This window comes from Cannabis sativa, chromosome 9 (assembly GCF_029168945.1).
Source record: "Cannabis sativa cultivar Pink pepper isolate KNU-18-1 chromosome 9, ASM2916894v1, whole genome shotgun sequence".
In the NCBI taxonomy this organism is placed as follows: domain Eukaryota; kingdom Viridiplantae; phylum Streptophyta; class Magnoliopsida; order Rosales; family Cannabaceae; genus Cannabis; species Cannabis sativa.
The window spans coordinates 29,268,521-29,275,563 of record NC_083609.1 but is presented as its reverse complement, the minus strand read 5'-3'; positions in this window follow the sequence as shown (position 1 = coordinate 29,275,563).

Genomic DNA, 7,043 nt, shown 5'->3' with positions numbered 1-7,043 from the left:
TTTTGAATTTCAAATTTCAAAATTAAGTTGAGGAATTTTAGGCATTGGTTATTAAGATTCTTTAGATATTTTTTAAGTTAACATCTTTTCGAATATTAACTTAAAATGGAATATTTTCAAATTAAGTGGTTACAACTTAATTTTTGATATTTAATTAAATTTAAATTTGAAAAATATTTATGTTCTAGATTTTTTCTAATAAAACTTAAATTAGATATTTTTTCAAATTTTGTGGAAAAAATACTTAGTCAAATAAGATATTTTCTAAATAGTTATTTCTAGACTACTTATTATTTCTAATATTAAATAGGAAAATATTATAAATTGTGAAATTAATTATTTAATTAATTTTGGTACAATTTATTTTAAGTATATTTTTTTTCCTAGTATTAAACTAGAGATTAATAATTAAGCCTTCTCTACACTTAATTATTTATTTCTTGAATTTAATACATTTAATTAATTTGAAAATTAAATAGCTAAGTTGATTTTTATCATTATACTTAAATATTTCTTTTTCATGAAATTTAATTAAATAGAAAATTATTTTTAGTTGAAATTTATTTTTTCAACTAAATTTAAATCATTTTCAAAATATATTTTTTCTTTATTTTATTAATCAATTTTCGAAATTGCATTTCTTAAATGCTAGAATTTCGAATTTTATCTTGAAAAATAGATTAAGTTGTAACTTAATTATTTATTTTAATTAATTCTTGGATCAACTTAAATCAATGATTTTTTCATTTATTGATTAATTTAAAATAAATTGAATTAAAGTATATTATTAGAAATTGAATTAATTAGTCAAAGGAAAATCTAGATAGATGATATTTTTGCTTGAAGTATTTTTCTAGTGTATTTAATTAAATAGAAAATTAATATTTAAGTTGATTTTCATCATCATACTTAAATATTTGAAATTTTTCTTATATATTTAATTAAATAGGAAAATTATATTTTTTGTTGTAAATTAATTTTATTAATTAATTTTGGGCCAACATTAAATTAGAATAATTTTTCCAGGATTTATTTTTTATTTTAATATGCATTTTTCGAAAATTGTATTCTTATATACTTTAATTTTTCGAAATGCAATATATATTTATAGAAAATTAAATTTGAGTTGTAAATTAATTTAAATTAATTTTGTAACAACTTAAATTGAATATTTTTCTAAATATTTATTGGAAATTATTACTAAGATGGAAATAATTCATGTTATTTTCATATCCATCTAAGTAAAATTTATAAATATTAAATTAAAATTTATATTTGGAATTTTTCATTCTAAATTGGAAATTTTAATTAAATAAATATATATTTAAAATAAATAGAATAAATAAAGAGAATCAAAGAAAATATAACTCTCTTTAAATAATGAGCTTTATTATCAAGATATTCGATCTCCATTGTGGGTTTTACACCGCGTTTGTTTTAGTGAGTAATCCTCCCTAATGGAGGAACGTTCATTAGCAATTTCGCACCGTTTAACCTCGCATGATAAGTAGTTTGTAAGTGTTTTGTATGGTATGGATCACCCCAATGGTGGCGACCATACTTGACTTGCAAATTATGAAACAATGGTGGAAGCTCATAAGATAGAATTGCCTTGACTCTCGCCTAAACGGGACAACGCTGAATTCCAATCTTGATCGAATAAAAGGTTGCTAGAATGTTTAACATTTTAGACGAGCTGACAACTCTATTCAATGAATGGTAGCTTTGACTCTCGCCTAAACGGGACACTGATATCAGTTTGTTGAAAACCTTGGAAATTATTTAGGATTGTATGTTTTAGTATTTTCACTTGTCATTCCTACTTGCTATATGCTTATAATTTCTGAATTGTGTATGAATTTATATTGAACCATGTTATTTTCTGTTATTAAGTTGTAGTTTAATTTCGAATCTTCATTGTTGGTCTAACTTGGCTTGTTTATCTAATGAGATAAATCCCTAGTGGATTTTCACCATTAGACATACATAATAGTGTTAGATCTCGAAAGATAAATATTGTATATGCGACATCTAGCTGTTCATCAATTGATGACACCTTAGACTAGTATTTTTACGATATGAAACAAGAAGATTGTATAAATAAGATTACTTTGACTTTCGCTAATCGAAGCATCGTTGGATTCTTATTTTAAACGAAATTATCCTAATTCCTCTTAGCTTATTCATTTCGAATTAGCTCAATAACATATCATTGGATGAATGGTCTATAAATCATTTCATGTCATTATATATTTTCTCTTAAGAAATTAAATGACGCATATGATTATAATCCCGAAATTCTATTCCCAATTGATATAAATCCTCAATCTTAGAAATCTCCTACTTGTATGGGCAAATCTGACTTAGAGTTTAAATAGTAGTGGTGGTCCAAGAAAGAATTACTCATTATATTTGGTTGAATTTAAGTCTTTGACTTTAATTTTAGATTCCAAATAGAAATTTTCTTATATTTCTAATTCCAGAATACAATACAGTTACACTTTCTCAAGTGTTTAATATCCATCTTCTATTAATGGATTAAAACTGTATGGAATATGAGTTAGGTATTCTGTGACCAGGATCCACTTGCAGTATTCTAAGAACTCTTTGATGTAACTAAACCTATGTCATCATAGACACTACCGCATTTTTTTTTTAATCTATAGCATTTGTATCTTGTTCATAGTGGATTTGACAAGATCCATCTCTGCAAAGAGTTAATATGCCTATATCCACTGAAAGTAGTTCATCTCATTCGCAGATGGATGTACATTCAGGGGTGGATATGAGTTTTTCGTTGTATTCTTAAAACGATAACTCTAGATATACCTTTTAGCAAGAAATTTGAAATGTTTGAAAAATTTCATTAATTTCTAGCAATGGTTAAAACCATTAAGGTAAGTGGTTTAAGATCTTGCGAACTGATAGGGGTGGAGAAATAGTTAGTATATATGCAGTTCAAAGATCATTAAATTGATTTTTGAATTATATCCAAACTTACCTCCCCAGAAATTTCAAGTTGCATGTTGATGATTAGTTACTAGTCGTTGCCTAAATCCTTCTATGGTAACACAATTTCAGAATGATGTAATGGTTGTATACTTAATGTAAATCATTACTAGATTCATGGATGACCTAATCAAAATCTTAAGAAAAGCTAGAACCATTAACCATGGTTTGTTAGCTATTCTAAGTGATTAGGGGTGGACCATCCCATTGTCAATAGATAAGAAAGTGTTTGTTCAAACAAATACTACTTTTCTAAGATAATGACTAAGTCTGAAAAACAAGTAGCAAATAAAGGAGATATTTAATTCTTGATTCCAAAAGTGTTCTATCATCTTATTTGACATATGATGATCCCACTGCCTCTGTTGTCTTGTCACAACCGAAGAGATCAATACCATTTAGTTTTCTTAGACATAATTCACGGTGCCTTGTCGTAGTGGGAGAGTTTCTAGGAACTCACCTTCTTATGACTTGGGAGACACTAGTGATTAAAATCCATTGTGAGTTTAAACAAGTAATGGATTGTCAAGATAAGAAACTAAGAAGAAAGCCAATAAAACTATGGTTTAATCCATTCACATGGAATAACCTAAAGTTTTCTATTACAAGGACATAAAAGGAAATTTTAGTTAATAAGTCTATTCTATAGACTTAACAAAACTTCCTGTTCCTAGTATTATAGGTTTGAGTTTATCTAAACCTATGGCTTGTGGTATACCTGGTAATTACTTACTCTAATGCAAGCAACTTACTTTAGTAAGATGCTGAAGCATTTTCTTTCTAATGGAAATCTATGGAAGCTTCACAACTTCTAAGGTATAGATTTTATTTATCTAAGGAAAAGTTTCAACTATTCTAGAAAAGATAAAGCCATGAAAGAATTTCTTACATCAACAGTGAGAGGTCTTAGATATGCTTTTGTATGCCTTAGACCAGACACCTGCTGTTGAGTGGGAGTAATGAGTAGGTATCAGATTAATCCAGGAGAAGAACATTGGAAGACAATCAAGTAAATCTTAAGATAAAGAAGAGGAACTATATGTTAGTCTATAAGGGTGTGTTTAAAACTCTTAGACTACACCATATCAGATTTCGAAATTTGCCTATGTGCTAGTAAATATTTCTGATAAGATGGTGATTACTCTGGGGGTGGAATAGTGATTTTGGAGAAGTGTAAAAACCTATCTGAAGTCTCTAGGTCTACCAGAGAGAGACTGAATGTTAAAGCTGCAGGAAAGGTACTTATTCAGTCTAAGGAAAGTTCTATACATTTTTGGCATCAATCCAAAATGCCTTAAACTACTAGTGTTAATTTCCTGATTAACCAAAATGTAGTTGCCAAAGATATAGAATCCAGTATCCCAAGAGAGTAGACATATAGAGAGGAATTTCACATTATCAATGATTTTGTGATTAAAGGAAGAGTAATGGTGGAGAAAAGGTTGTGGTTAATTCAACCTTTCAGATCCTATTATGAGGAGTTTACTACTACTACACTTGATTTGCATATCAAGGTGTTGAGATTATTTGAAACGCACTTTTTGTTTTATATTAGTGCAAGTGGGAGTTTGTTGGGTTTTATGCCCTAAATAAAACTCATTTCAATATAATCAGATTTACTTATTAATATAGATCAGAAATAACATTTAATGTTGCATGGTTCACATGATTTATTTCATGATTATATGTACATAATGTATAAATTCATCTAAAACCCTTTTCACATACTTGATCCTGTTTATTGTGCCGTCAACACATTGGAAAGTAAACATGACTATGTGAATAAAGTTTTCTAGATTTATCAGACATAGGGTTTTACTGATATGATAATCTACAACAGAGTTTACTTGCATTTGGAGAAATGCTATGTTCTTTCCAGAGCATTGGTTAAAGTAAAGCTCAGGTTGGATGCATGGAGTATGCATCGGAAGGGACCGATATTGAACTTTGACTTAGATTTATTAAACTTACCGTAATATCTATTCAAGTCAATATCGCCTAGTTGATCCTAGATCAAATGATCTTAATCCTGATATGATTAGGCTCAATCTCGAGAGGCTATTCGTGTTCTTTGATTTGTTAGTTAAGCCTACTTTTAGGTCAGGGTGATACGTACATTTTGGGAACACGGTAGTGCAATTGAGTGGGAGCACTAGCATAAACATGGAATCTATAGCTTCTATCTGGCAAATAGTAAGCAAAGGATGATCTCCTTCGAGCTTGACCAAACGAACATAAATGGTGGAGTACTCATTTCACATAAGCTGAAATATCATTTATACGGGGTCAAGTGTTTTAAGGAATAAATACATTGTAGGGTGTAACGGTAATTTAATCCCTTTACAGTGTAGATCATTCATATAGAGGATCACTGATCACATTAGGATTATAACAATGGATAACTAATGATGTGTCTATATGGTGGAACATATAGAGCATTCTATATACTGAGAGTGCAATTCTAAGTTCTATGCGTGGATTCAACGAAGAATTAATAAGTTAGTGAATTTTAGTGCTAAATTCTTGATCTACTTATTGGAAGCTCGGTTATATAGACCCATGGTCCCCCCACTAGTTGAGATAATATTTCTTGTAAGACTCATGTAAATTGTTTTGATTAATCAATTATAATTCTCAAATTAGACTATGTCTATTTGTGAATTTTTCACTAAGTAAGGGCGAAATTGTAAAGAAAGAGTTTATAGGGGCATATTTGTTAATTATGATACTTTGTATGGTTCAATTAATGAATATGATAAATGACAATATTATTTAATAATTATTTATAGTTATTAAATAGTTAGAATTGGCATTTAAATGGTTGAATTAGGAAATTGGCATTTTTGAGAAAATCAGATACAAAAGGTGTTAAAATTGCAACATTGCAAAAAGCAAGGCCCAATCCACTAAGTGTATGGCCTGCCACTTTTGTAGGAAATTTAAACTGATATTTTCATTATTTTAATGCCAAATAATTCAAACCTAACCCTAGTGGAATGCTATAAATAGATAGTGAAGGCTTCAGGAAAATTACACTAAAATTTTCTATTTTTCCTTCAGAGAAAAACCTGAGCCTTTCTCTCTCCCTATCTTTAGCTGCCACTTCTTCTTTCTCTTCCCTCTTGAAATTTCAAAATTTCTTAGTGTATGAGTAGTGCCCACACACAGCAAGTGATACCTCAATCATAGTGAGGAAGATCGTGAAGAAAGATCATCAGCAAAGGAGTTTCAGCATAAAAGATTCAGAGAAAGAGATCCAGGTTCAGATATTGATAATGCTCTGCTACAGAAAGGAATCAAGGGCTAGATATCTGAACGGAAGGAGTCATTATATTCCGCTGCACTCAATGTAAGGTTTCTTTAACTTTATATGTGTTTATTTCATCGTTTTAGAAAGTTCATATTTAGGATGTTAATAAACATACTTGTGAGTAGATCTAAGATCCTGGTAAAATAATTTCCAACACGAGCACTACACTGTAGCTGCATGCTATATGAAAGTCAGGGGTACCCTTGTAGACATTTATGGGCTACAATGAAAAGATTAAACATCAGAAGAATACCTAATACTTTTCTCATGAAGCGATGGAGCAAATCCGCGAAGACAAATCTCCACCTACATTTTAACCCCCCGGCCCAAGAACAACAACACATTTATGAGATGGCTAGGTTTGGATCTCTCAGCTCATTAACTTATAACTTGACTTTCTATGCAGCAAAAACAGAGGATTCGTACACGCGTGCAAAGGAAGAGATTGAACGACTAACTCTAATGTTCAAGGAAGAATTTGAGATGAGTTCCAATCCAGAAGGACAGACGCCACAACCTGGAAGATATCGTAACAACCCCAACATTATTAAAGACCCTGAAGTTGTGAGAACAAAGGGTACGGGAAATCCAAGGGAAGGACCGAACGGGGAGCAGATCCCAAGAAACTCAAGACATTGTCGCATTTGTCGCTCATCAGGCCATAATTATCGGCGGTGCCCAAACCGCCAACAGAATACTGGATCTCAGGGGCAACAGTCAGCAC